Here is a 12,872-nt window from a genome sequence, read left to right as displayed (position 1 = left end):
GAGGTACAGACAAAGAACCTTAAACGACTGTTTCATAATGCTCAGACAAACACAGTGTACTTGATTACTGACAGAAACTTATTTATATCATGTGTAGTATGTAGACCACCATGACTCTTTTAATTTGAAACAAAGGTATCAAAAGCAGTCATTGTTTTCCCTCATAAACATTGTCGGCATTCCTCTCTGTGTTCAAAGGGCATCTTTAATTCCAACGGCTGTGTTCTTTCTGGTAGAAATAAGACTTTCCTCTCTGAAATCTCCTATGTGTACCTTAAGGTAGAGGGAGATATATATTGAAAGCCTGCCAGATACCACATCTGCCTCTCTTTGCACCTCAAAGGGTGAAGCCAAACAGCAAGGTGGCGAAGATGAGTAAACCGATAAATTAACACCGTGAGGGCTACCCTCTCTCTTTCTGTCAAACAACTGTAGGTGATCTTTTCCCCCCTGCCCTGGAAAAAACAACAATCCCTCACGCAATCCAGTTACCGGTTGTCTAGCTGGCAAATGCAGTCTGTAACACCTGTGCAACAGATACACACAGATGTACATATCCGGCTGTCAATCCATCTGTGGAAGGCACTGGATGGAACAGTTTGTCTTTGAAGAGGTGGAAAGGAGGGCAGATTCATATACACCACAGCTAAGGAATCTGTTTTCTCCCTCTGCTCATTGTTTATATATTGTGTTCTGTTCATATTTTGTCTCTGTCGTTCTAGGACCGTGCAGGTAACTGCAACTGAGGCAATATAGCCAGAGACTCACAGAGCTAGTGGGATCTGTTCTGTGGCTAGCAAAACTTAACAAGGTAAGTTGAAGCCTTTTTACTTGATTCTGTCTCCAAATACTATGCGATGCTTCTGATCCCCCCCCCCCGCACCCCTCCGGCCATGTATCTTAATGAAACAGTCCAGGGTTTGGGGGCTTTTTGTAAAGAAGGATATTTGGTCCATGCTGCTGTGTCTCTGTTTCCTATGCGATATGTTGGTGGTGTGTAAATTTTTACAAACAGCTTCTATTATCTTTTGAATCCACAAAACAACAAAGGCGATAATTATAGTCTGAAGATGCTATAGTGTTTCAAACAAGCCTACAGTGGTGGTATTACAAAGAAACTGTTTGGTTTGCCTACAGCTTTTGCTGCACTCAAAGACATCCCAATTATGCTTCGCATTTCAGCAGAAAACTTCTGTCCTTAAACAGAAACAGCTTGTGTGAAACCTCTTAGAATTCTCCTTTTTAAAAAATTTTCTTGATTCTTCTGCGACTAAAAAATGGTCCAAATGGTGGGTGCAGCGGGAAAGATTCCCCCCCCTCCACACCCCCTTGTACAAATTACGTCTGGCTTTGTGAATATAGGTACATTTTTTGTTGTTGTTGGGGGGAGGAGACAGGAATGATGAGGGGGATAAATGTATGTCATTTAAAACCTCTTATGTACATCTGCTACTTGTCAACCCGTGATCTCCTGATCCTTGAATATTTGGCAACCCTGTGATTTGCGATAATGGAATTACTAGGGGAAAAAGTTATCAACAAAGACAGTACATTATAAATGGGAAAAAGTTAGGCTTCAGATGTTTCAGAGATGAATGAACTTTGAAAAGGATGTAATGGTACTGGTGGGGGCAGGTCAGGGGCCTGAATGTTGTGAACCTTTCGAAGAAACCACAAAGGTCTTTAAATATTATGGCCAATATAAGCATTACATGGGCCAGATCCTAAACTGGAACAAATCGTGGTCAGAGCTGTAGCTAGGTGATCTTGCGCCCCTGGCAGAACCGTCGAGATTGCTCCCCCTAGCCACGGACAAATTAGCTCTTCTTTCCGCCTCTCCTCCCACACACACCCCTCCATTCAATTCACCCTCTATTTAAAACCATTTCTTATGAGACAATAATCAATATTTATATTTATGGACATATTTTAAAGCTGATTTTGTGGGGGCCCACCTCACCACCCCCTAGCTACGGCTCTGATTGAGGTAAATTGAAATCTGTTGACATTTATTTAGGCTTAACACTCGTTAACTATTATGCTGAATGCTCAGTAGCATTGGGCCTCAACTAAATTGATCTCCCTACTTATAATGTAGTTGTTAGGGAATGAAGAGTGCCCATGAACGGGAACTCCAGGATGCGGTTCACAAGTCCTCCACATCCTATAATCCAGCCCTGGCAAAGAGTGTTTGCAGTATAACAGTGAGTGAGTTTTGTGGTATGATGCCAGATCACAGATCTGCATATCTATTGGATTATAACTCCAGAGGAGAGAGACGGTAAGCTCCTGACCTTGAAGTCTCCAACTCTTGGCCTCATTACCTGGCTCATGATAACAGCCACAGGGCATGTACATTTTTTTTCTAGTAAAATTCTAAAAGTGTGCTGAAAATAAATACCTCAAAGTGCTTGATATTCATATGTTTTGATACTGAGGAGGCTTCAGATTACGTTAGACTGGGATAGCTCAGTCGGTAGAGCATGAGACTCTTAACTTAGGACTGTGGGTTTGAGTCCAATATTAGGCAAAAGATTCTTGCATTACAGGGGCTGGACTAGATGACCCTTCCAACCCTACAATTTTATTCTCTTTGAATGGTAAATTATAGCCATTCCTCACTTAGCCCACTGGAAAATAAACTAAAGCTGTGCTCACCCTCCCATTTTCTCTGTATCCAGGGCATTTCCATATCTGGTTTGTGAAACTGTGTATGCACATTGATCAGCACAATCCACATTTATCTTGTGGTTTATTGAGAAATGTGTATTTTGATGTGTTTCCTACACACATGCTATGGGAGGACATCCCTGCCTCCTCTTTGCCCTCTGGTGTGCACAGGGGATGACATGGAAACATATCCAACTGTACTGATGTGTACAACAACATGCAAATATGATTTGAAATGCAACGGGGAGAAATGACCTCGCTACATTTCAAGTCAGCGGAGAGCACATGAAGGCCTGCCTGGCCTGGCTCCCCAGCTGTCTGCTCACCTGCTTTGCTTGACCCCTTTCTCACTCAGCTGGGACCCTAGATTATTCAGACCCTGGGATTCCCTTGCCCTGTTGTGGGCAGGTGGGTGGGAGTGGCAATGACATGGGGAACTTTGGAAGGCATGCCTGGGTCACCTGCTTGCCTACTTGCTTACTTGCTGTGCCAGCCTGCCCACTCATGGTGCCCACTTGCCTGCTTTGCTCTCTTGTTCTGCCTGCTGTTGTCATGCTACAGTTGTTTGGCCACCTATTGGAGGCCATGTGAACTACAGCGTGATGACTTTTTTTCCTGTACACGAATATTATATAGTAAAATAGATAGATACAGCATTCTTATCTGTTTTATGTCAATTCTGCCTCTGTTGTAAACTCTGGGCCTCTGCTTTCAGTGTTTCGCCTGCCCTTATGCACTTGCAGAAATGTTTATGCTTTTAAAGTCGTTGGACTCCAATATGCTCAAAGAGGAAATAACTAAATTGAGGCAAATTTCAAAACAGACATATTGCTCTGTAGCTGTTCTTACGGAGAAAATGTTTTAGGCAGTACCTTAATAGTTCAACAACACTGGGTATGTTTTAGGGAACCAGCAGCAGCCAACACTTCCAGGTTATTGTGCCATAGTGTATTTACCGTCAGATGCCCTGCCAAAAAGTCCTTATATTGTTGAAATGGCAAGTAATATTGTAAAGTTTCTGCTCATTCATTAGGATAAAGGTAAAGGGACCCTTAACCATTAGGTCCAGTCGTGGCCGACTCTGGGGTTGCAGCACTCATCTCACTTTATTGGCTGAGGGAGCCGGCGTACAGCTTCCGGGTCATGTGGCCAACATGACTGACCAGACTAATGGGCGAACCAGAGCAGTGCACGGAAATGCTGTTTACCTTCCCGCCAGAGAGGTACCTATTTATCTACTTGCACTTTGATGTGCTTTCAAACTGCTAGGTTGGCAGGAGCAGGGACCGAGCAACGGGAGCTCACCAGTCGCGGGGATTCGAACCGCCGACCTTCTGATCGGCAAGTCCTAGGCTCTGTGGTTTGACCCACAGCACCACCTTCATGCATTTATTCCTAAAGACGTAAACGATCTAAGCCCTTGCATATAGCTTAATGTCAGTGTAGGTACAGTATGTCACAATCAACCCTTTCTCTCTCTCTAGGCTACAATCCTGTGCAGTGGTATTAAGCCCTGGGAGCAACCCAACTAAACACAGTGACATTTATTTCTCAGGGTCAAACTACAAGTGAAGCTAAGTGAGTCTGAATTCTGTAATGAGGATTTCCCCTCCCTCTCCATTTAAGAAGAAGGGAGAGTGACATTCAGGATCATGGCATTCTTCTATGCAGTGGAAGAGTCGAGGCAAAGCAAAGGCAGAGTGGGAGGAGTATAAAGATGAAGATGGTCCATAGGCAGGAAGAGTCTCCTAGTGCCTCTAATCAGCAGACCAGCCTCAGCTGACAGTGTTTTATAGGGATCAGAATGTTATAATTCAATGGTGTAAGAAAGCATCTTGGGTTGGTGTGGCCTATTACGTAAAGCCCATATCATTAGCAAAGGCTGAAACCCCACCAGACACCTTCCAGATCACCAGTTCAAAACCTCCATTAGGGTTGATTCCTAAAACAGGACAGCCAAACCTACTTGTGCAGTTATTGCTGGCACAATAGATATGTCAGCGAATAAATTGCTGTTTTTAAAATTTAGTCCACAAAGTTTTGACTAACCTCATCCATATCTTCATAGATATTCTTGAGCCTTCTCAGTTAAAATGTTGAGAGATTACAGTTAACAGATGCTTTTATTAGATTCAAAGCTCTGTGTTGGCCTTCTGGAGAGATAGACCAAGATGTTGATCAGGTCACGGATAATGTAGTTGTTAACGATTTTTTTTTAAAGAAAAACATTAAAAGCCATTACTCCTCATTGAGATAATTCTGGCAACATTATTCTGTAGAAGTGCACCTTTTGTGTAACAACAAAATGACAAAATTGAAATGTTAAAAGTAGAGCATCTGAACAAAAGCCTGTGAAATCATTTAGACAAGATCATTGTCCTGCCATTGTAAAAGAACAGGGAAGTGACAGAATGGGGCGGGGGGGGGGGGAAAGAGGCACTTGTCACAATAAGGTAAAGAGGATTCCTCTTTGTTCTGTCTATCCTACTTGGAAGGGTTTTCGGCTAACGGCAGAGCACCCTCCTCTGGCAGCTTGCCCAAAATGAAAGTCTTCAGTTTGGAGACGCGAAGCTTCTTTCACAGGGGAAAGAATCCTCTTTGTAATTTAAGCCTGCAGCTATGTCTTAACAGAGAGGTACGGCACTCTGTGGGATACATAATCATTTGTGTACAGAATCAGATGCTTGCTTCTGTTATGAATGGAATGCTACTATCACTGTGTAATCACTACTACAGGTACTTCTTGTCTCAGTTTACACTGCGTATGCTAAAACTCCTGCTGTTCTACCAGGGTGGAAGGGAGGCACAGTGGAGACTGCCCTACCAACTTCACAATCTCGCCTCCGCAAGCCCCTGCCCACTTAACTTCTTACTTACAACCAATCTGGGAATGGCTCTGCCTGGAATTGTCTCTGCCTACCATTATTCTCCCTGCCTTCTGCCCTACCAGTCCCAGTGGGCACTAGTCACAAGTAGGGCAAGGCAAGGCTTTCCACAAGCCTTCCCATCATTGGTCCCTCATTTGGTTTCCACTCTGCGACTTTCCCTTTAACGGGTTGCTTTTTTCTAAAGAAAGGAGCCACATGGTTGTGAAATGGAGAAGACGTTGAGCAAGGCCTGAGGGTAGCTAGGAAGCAGCTGGAGAGAAAAAAGCGAAAGGGTAGTTTGCGCTGGGAAATAGCTGTTGGTGGACGAATGCCAAAATATAGAGCGGGAAAGATTTGATGTAACAGCAAGTATGGAGCCAAAATGGAGGTTGGATATGGAGTTAGCAGCGCTTAAGAGTTTGGTTGCACACACATTCAAAAGCTAAATGGCTTGGGAGATCTCAGTTGCCTGGAACCACCCATGAACGAGGCTCCCATAAATGTGTTTTAAGGGGGGAAATGCATTTGTTTTATTTGGTGCTGCTCAACCATGAAACTCACTGGGTGACATTCAGTCAGTGTTTCTCAGCCTAACCAACTGCACAGGGTTGTTGTGAGGATAAAATGGAGATAAAGAGAACCACCTTGAGCACCTTGAAGTAAAGGTGGGATATAATATTAATAGTAAATAATATTCCACTGACCAGCTTTGCTATCAGTCTCCCCCACCCCTAGGGGCAGAGAGGGAACAGCAGCAAAGCTCTGTGTGTTTTATGTCCAGCCTAGCAGACTCACGGGGCCTGGCAAGGGCTCCTCCTCATGCCCTCCTCCATCCAGCGGGCAATGGGGCATTTCACCTCAGCTGCCAGAACATATTGGCCCCATCTGCACTGTACATTTAGAGCAGTATCACCCCACTTTAAACCGGAAGGAAACCTATGAACTGTTAAGGGTGCTGAGAGTCATTAGGAGTGGAGATCCTTATTTCCCTCACAGAGCTACCACTCCCAGAGTTACCCGGGGAAAGGGCTTGGTTGTTTAAATCACTCTGGGAATTGTAGGGGCCTTCTCCTAACAGTTCTCAGCAACCATAACAAACTTATATTTAGGGAAGCCATGACTTTTTTTTTAAAAGTGGTGTGTGATACTGCTTTAAATGTACAGTGCAGATGTACAGACCAATGTTGCTACTTAAACAGGACAAGGCGGAAGTGGCTGCTTTCCGGAACAAACTCAGGGAAGCCCATGCCCCTGCTCATTCACATCAAGCTACCCATGCTGATTTAGGGCCAGCATGCTGCAGGCGTGTTTAAGGGAAAATATGCTCCTATTGCTGCTTTCCGATCATCTTTACGGAGCCTCGGCATGCAAAGCCCTTTGTTAATCCGTGCACCAGTGAACCAGGAGGAGCCTTGCTGCACATCTTGCGAGGTTGGGCTTTCCCTGTTGTGTCTTATGCTTAGAACGAAGGCAGCTCTGGGCTTTGTCCTAAAACTCCATGAGGCATGGGCAGCCCAGGGGCATTATCTTTGATTAGTGCTGCTTTACTAAACAAACGGGAACATTGGATTGCAATAGCAGCCTAAGCAGCAGACCGAATACTAAATGCCTGCAGTGGCGGGACACTTTGCTGAGCAATATACTGTACAAGGAGCTTTTGTCATAAGTGTTGACCCAAAACATTTGGTCCATAAAAAGAGTTTACAGTCGTGGGGACTCCTGGCAGCGATCGCTTTAATGCAGGATCTGTGTCATGGCGTAAAACAAATTACTTCAGACATTGCACTAAATGGGTGGAAACGACACAGGAAATGGCTCCATATAAAACAAGAGGCACACCAGTCACCTATGCACAGGGGCACCGTTTTGAAGCAGACGTGAACACATGTCCTTGGCATCGCAACACAGTGCAGCCCGTCGCATTTAGAAACTTTCCCTCCTCCTGGGTGCTTCTACCAAATACGGGCACTCCTCCTGCACGAACGTTTTGGAGAAGCTTCCGGATGCAGATTTATTTTTATTTTTAGAAAACATTTAAAAGGAAATATTATCCAGTGCAGAACCTACCATTGCACAGTCATTGATTGAGTTCTGCATGGTAGTTTGATAAATCAGATTCACTTTCTGTTAATTAATTTGGATATATTAGCAGTGGCATGATCCAATATTACTAGGGATCATCTCCAACTTTTGGTCACTCTCAAATCATGCATTTAATTTCATCTCTGATATATTTTCAAGCACGAGGGCCAGCCCTAACAACCGATTTCACATTGCCTCAGTGTAGCTTATTTCCTTCCTCCTGTCATAGATAGTGGTGGCACCAGAACAAGAAAAGAAAGAAAAAGCGGGGGTGAGGAAAAGGCCAGAAAACGGGCAAAATGAATTTCTGGGCAGCCTTCTGAGAGAAAAATATTTCATATTGACACATCCTAAACGTATTTTCTCTGAGGTAACTATTGTTTTGATGGTGTTAATTATTACAATTAAGCAGGCTCAGGATCTCAGCCCATATTTATCCCTAGCATATTTCAAAAAGTGAAAAAATCCAGACACAAAAGTTGTTGAGCTTTTTAAAGTTTTGCACAAAGTTTTCGAAATTTCCCCCGGTCTGAATACTGGACGTATGGGAACCCTACCCTAAATGACAACTGCCATTCAGTTGTAATTAGTATGTGATAAATTTTCCCTCAAGTAACCAGAAGACCAGCAATTGGGGTCGTAAAGTTGTGCGTTATCTGCTTGCCCCCTTCACTTCACTCTGGCAACATATATGGTGGGCTATGGGGGTAGCGACATGCAGCCCTCCAGATATTCCTGATTTCAATTCCCCTGGCCATGCTGATGAGAGCTAGACTCCAACAACATCTAGAGGGCCACAGGTTATTCTCCACTGACCTGATGACCTCCTTAACTTTTCCCAGTGAAAGGTTGTTCCTTTTAAGCGCAGGCATATAATTCCACTGCCTTTCAACCTTTTTTTAACTGACTGCCTCCATGTTTTCCTCACCTTAATTGGTGAAGTCAGGTGATTGACAGGTGGTCAGTCCCACCCTCTTGTCAAGTTTGGCCACCAGGCCAGCTTTAATAATGATCTGGTCTGTGAAGCCAAAAAGGTTCCCACCCCTGTAGTATGACGAGGAAGGGCAGTGATAGTGAAAGGCCCAGTCATATGCCCATCCTGTATAAATTAGAGCTACTTGGTCTAAACCACTGAGCCTCTTGGGCTTGCCGATCAGAAGGTCAGAGGTTTGAATCCCCGCGACGGGGTAAGCTCCCTTTGCTTGGTTCCAGCTCCTGCCCACCTAGCAGTTCGAAAGCCCGTCAAAGTGTAAGTAGATAAATAGGTACGTCTCCAGCGGGAAGGTAAACGGCGTTTCCGTGCGCTGCTCTGCTTCACCAGAAGTGGCTTAGTCATGCTGGCCACATGACCCAGAAGCTGTACGCCGGCTCCCTCGGCCAATAAAGCGAGATGAGCCCCACAACCCCAGAGTCGTCCGCAACTGGACCTAATGGTCAGGGGTCCCTTTACCTTTACCTTTAACATAAAGTTTATATATTTGTTTGCTGTCTGAGAAGACTGTAAGGTGGGACATGCTGATAATCTTCCCCCTTCTTCATTGTACAACTATATTGGCCATCAGTCTTTCCTTCTTTCTTTCTTTCTTTCTTTCTTTCTTTCTTTCTTTCTTTCTTTCTTGTGATTTGGAAAGCTATTCACGTGATAGAAACAGTTTTGGGTATAAAAACTGGTTTTCAGCACTCTTCTTCTGAGTAATTACAACTATTTTCTGCTTTCTTGAATGTCGACCCGTTCATGCACCATATGGCTAGAGGCTACACACCACTAGTCATCCTCATGGTTAGAGTTCCAAAGCTGTGAAGTATGGGAGGTGCCACCACTGGTCGAGGAAGAGGGGTGCGGGGGGAGCGCACCATCCCTGGCAGTGTGATCCTGGTGGGGTGCCATTGTGGCTGTCCCACCACCCGCGCCGGGTGCCACGCCCCTGCCACTGAGTGCCACCATAACTGCAAGGTCAGGACTGGGTTGTAGTCAGCAGTCTGGAGTGAGCCAGGAACTGCCCAGAATTCTGCTCTCAACACAACTAAACAAATCAAAGGATCCACTCTTGCCCTATCCCCCATCAATAGTTTATTGATCCAACTAAACCTTTACAAAAACAAATACTCCTTTCTAACTGGAGACCTGTACCTCTCAATTCATCCCAAAGAGAATACGTGGAAGTGATAACAGTTCTTCATGAGAAAAGGGCTTGCACGACCTTTATTTATGAGAGAGCATGGAGGGGTGTTCCATTAAGTGCCCACCCTCTTTAAATTACTTTGCAAACTGAGCTTAGGCACATGTCACTGTTTTTACGAACTCATGTGCTATGATCTCCCAATAACAAATAGGAGAGGGTGCCTATTTTGACCTCAGAAGCCTGTTCAAAGTCACTGTGAGCTATTATTTGAGTAGCTTGAGGTGAAATAATGTTCAGCTCAGCTTCCTGGAGCTGCATTTGAAATGCAATTAATTGACTGCTGTTAGTTGTCAATTAACATTTATTATCAATTAGTTCATCAAATTGATTAGTTGGCAGGACCTTAAAGCCTAAATGCACTCCTTTCCATTATAAATATGTCTATAAGGGTAAAAGCAACTTGCTAATTGATGTCAAACTGAAATTGCTTATGTTGGTCAAGATACAGGCGAGTACACTGTATTTTAAAAGCCTGTTCAACTCATTTTGCAGAAAACAACACAGGGATTTATTTATTTATAAAAAACTTTTTCATAGGTGAAATATAAAAAATAAAATTAGAGTAGACAAACAGGTATGGGGGGGATTGTTAATGAAGGTTTTTCTCTCATCTATCACTGTGGCAATGACTAATAAGTGTTTCTTCATACATTGACCTGGTTTTCATGTAATAGTAAACCATAAACTATGGATTACTGTGAACAAGCAGCATTCTGTTTCATGCAGTTCAGTCATATCCACCTCTCTCCTCCCTGTGCTGCTCTGGGAGGAAACAAACAAATTCACTGGCTTAGCATTGCACGTGGACCAATGTTCATGGTTTGGTTTGGTTCAAACAAACTATTGCAACAAGTACTATAGCACTAAGGCTGCACTCTGCTTTGTTCTGTCTTGATACAGCACAGGGGGAAGAGGGGCAGGTATGATTGAGCAGTGTGCATGGGAATGCAGCTCATTCACAGTAAACCATGGTTTTAGGTCATGGCTTACCATTATGTGTGGCTGAAGCCTTTGTACTTCCCTTTAAAAATTGAAAGTGTGAATGCAACCAATATCTGTCAGTTGCAGTCATTAGCCCAAGATCAACTTATCTACCACCAATAGTTGTTGTTGCTTACTGTCTGTGCTTCCGGAAACACATCTGCTTTTTGTCCTACCACCTTCCCCACATGCTACAAGCAGGGTTTTTTTTTCTTATCCTCTGCCCCAAGTTCCTGGCATATTTATCAATTTCAATGTTTATCCATTTAAATGTTTATGTCGTTGCACTCCCCCCACCAGAACTCCCCCCCATCTCTTTCATTTTTAAAGAAACCCTCCGCCCTCAAATTCTGAGCATGGGAGGGCATGTCACAAGCACCAGGCAATCAGTACAGTGGTACCTCGGGTTAAGAACTCGATTTGTTCTGGAGGTCTGTTCTTAACCTGAAACTGTTCTTCACCTGAAGCACCACTTTAGCTAATGGGGCCTCCTGCTGCCGTTGTGCCGCCGCTGCATGATTTCTGTTCTCATCCTGAAGCAAAGTTCTTAACCCAAAGTACTATTTCTGGGTTAGCGGAGTCTGTAACCTGAAGTGTATGTAGCCTGAAGCGTATGTAACCCGAGGTACCACTGTACTCTGCATTGTTAGACTGGAAAATGAAGGAGGTGACTTTATCAGTGTCAGTGGACCTAGCCAATTTGCACGCGGCATAGACACCTTCTCCTTTAAACAAAAGGAACCAGTTGTTCCTGGGCTCGATTCACTTTGGAAGTTTGCTTGTCCCAAAGGGCCCATTCTGCAGCTGGCACTGCTCTCCCTAAGGTTTGTGCATCTGCATCAGGCTCACTTTAATGACAAGTAGAACAAATTCTTATATAAGCAGTGGCTCAGAGGCTCTATTCTTCCATCACTGAAGTGTATCAGCGTCATTGAGGAGGGACATCTATCTGTGCCTGAAATATAGGAAGGTGTCCTGATTTGAATACATGTATTCTTTCTTTCTAAAGTTATACGTGTCGGGGGTGGGGGGAGAGTTAAATTTGGGTGGAGGTGGAAGAGCTTGTCATTTTAGGTATCACTTTCTTTTCTGTTCTCTTACAGGCCAGCTAAGCACTCACAGAGGGAATATGAGCTGGGTGTGTGTGAGGAGGAGGGCTCTAATTTTGCACAACAGAATAGGGAACAGCTTATTTATTTACTTTCCAATTAGTTTTTACTGAAGATTTTTTTGTGTTGCAAAGCAAACAGTGAAGAGTATGCACAGCATCTCCGGTTTTGATTCATAGTCCTTTTTTACAGTTCGTTTACTTTTTGTATGGGACACATCGCTCTAGGTATCATGCAGTTGGGCGAAAAGAGAAGGGAGAAAGAGAGGGAGATAGGAGGGTAACGTTATTTCATTCTATTACACAGTGTTTGTGTAGGGTATTGTTTCGGCATCATGGGCAGGTTCTTTATTTGTACATCTATTTATTTTTAATAGGGAGCGGTGCAGTATTTGCAGGCTCATAGCGTTTCCTTACAGTTTTCAGTATATCCAGCTCCCTGCCTTCTGTTTGTGCATCACGGATCGAGCGGCAATTGGTGTGTGTTTGTGTGCATGCTTTTTTTATGGACACTGAGTACCTGCATTAAAGGGTTCTTCGTGCCCCTTGCCTTTGTGAGCAGCTAGACTGTTCCTATCTGCCGCCTCCAAAAATAAAGGGGGGGAGGAACACCCTGTGACCTAAATATGGCTGAAAGACACAACATGTGACCCGCTTAGCGTGCCTGTCATGGCCTGGAGCCACAGCAGGAACTCTATTAGTGGGAACAGCACAGATGCTACCAGATGGCCAACATATTGTCCAGAGATGACCCATGTATAATTGCAGAAAAGTTCAATACATTCAGGTTTTGAATTTAATTGCATTGACCACCTTAGCTGCTGCTGCTGCTGTACAATTTAATGTATTTAAGGTGGAAACTTGCTCTCTCTGAGTGCAGGAAGATATCCAACTGCTTTTAACTTCGCAGATTTTATTGTTCCGTGCAATTTAACACCTGAACACACAGATGTGAGCGAGGCTGTCCTTATTCCACTCTTC

The 12,872-nt window shown here is 44.0% G+C and overlaps 1 long non-coding RNA gene across 1 annotated transcript in view; it reads left to right on the top strand.

Moving 5' to 3' along the window:
- Positions 1–376: 376 nt before the first annotated feature.
- The window catches only part of LOC128422304 (uncharacterized), a 92,006-nt gene continuing 79,510 nt past the window's right edge, over positions 377–12,872 (top strand). Inside the window, exon 1 of the long non-coding RNA XR_008332467.1 lies at positions 377–811. This is a non-coding gene — a long non-coding RNA (uncharacterized LOC128422304). The remainder of the gene's footprint in view (positions 812–12,872) is intronic.

Source organism: Podarcis raffonei, chromosome 1, assembly GCF_027172205.1.
Source record: "Podarcis raffonei isolate rPodRaf1 chromosome 1, rPodRaf1.pri, whole genome shotgun sequence".
In the NCBI taxonomy this organism is placed as follows: Eukaryota; Metazoa; Chordata; class Lepidosauria; order Squamata; family Lacertidae; genus Podarcis; species Podarcis raffonei.
This window is presented reverse-complemented; position numbering and strand designations above follow the sequence as displayed.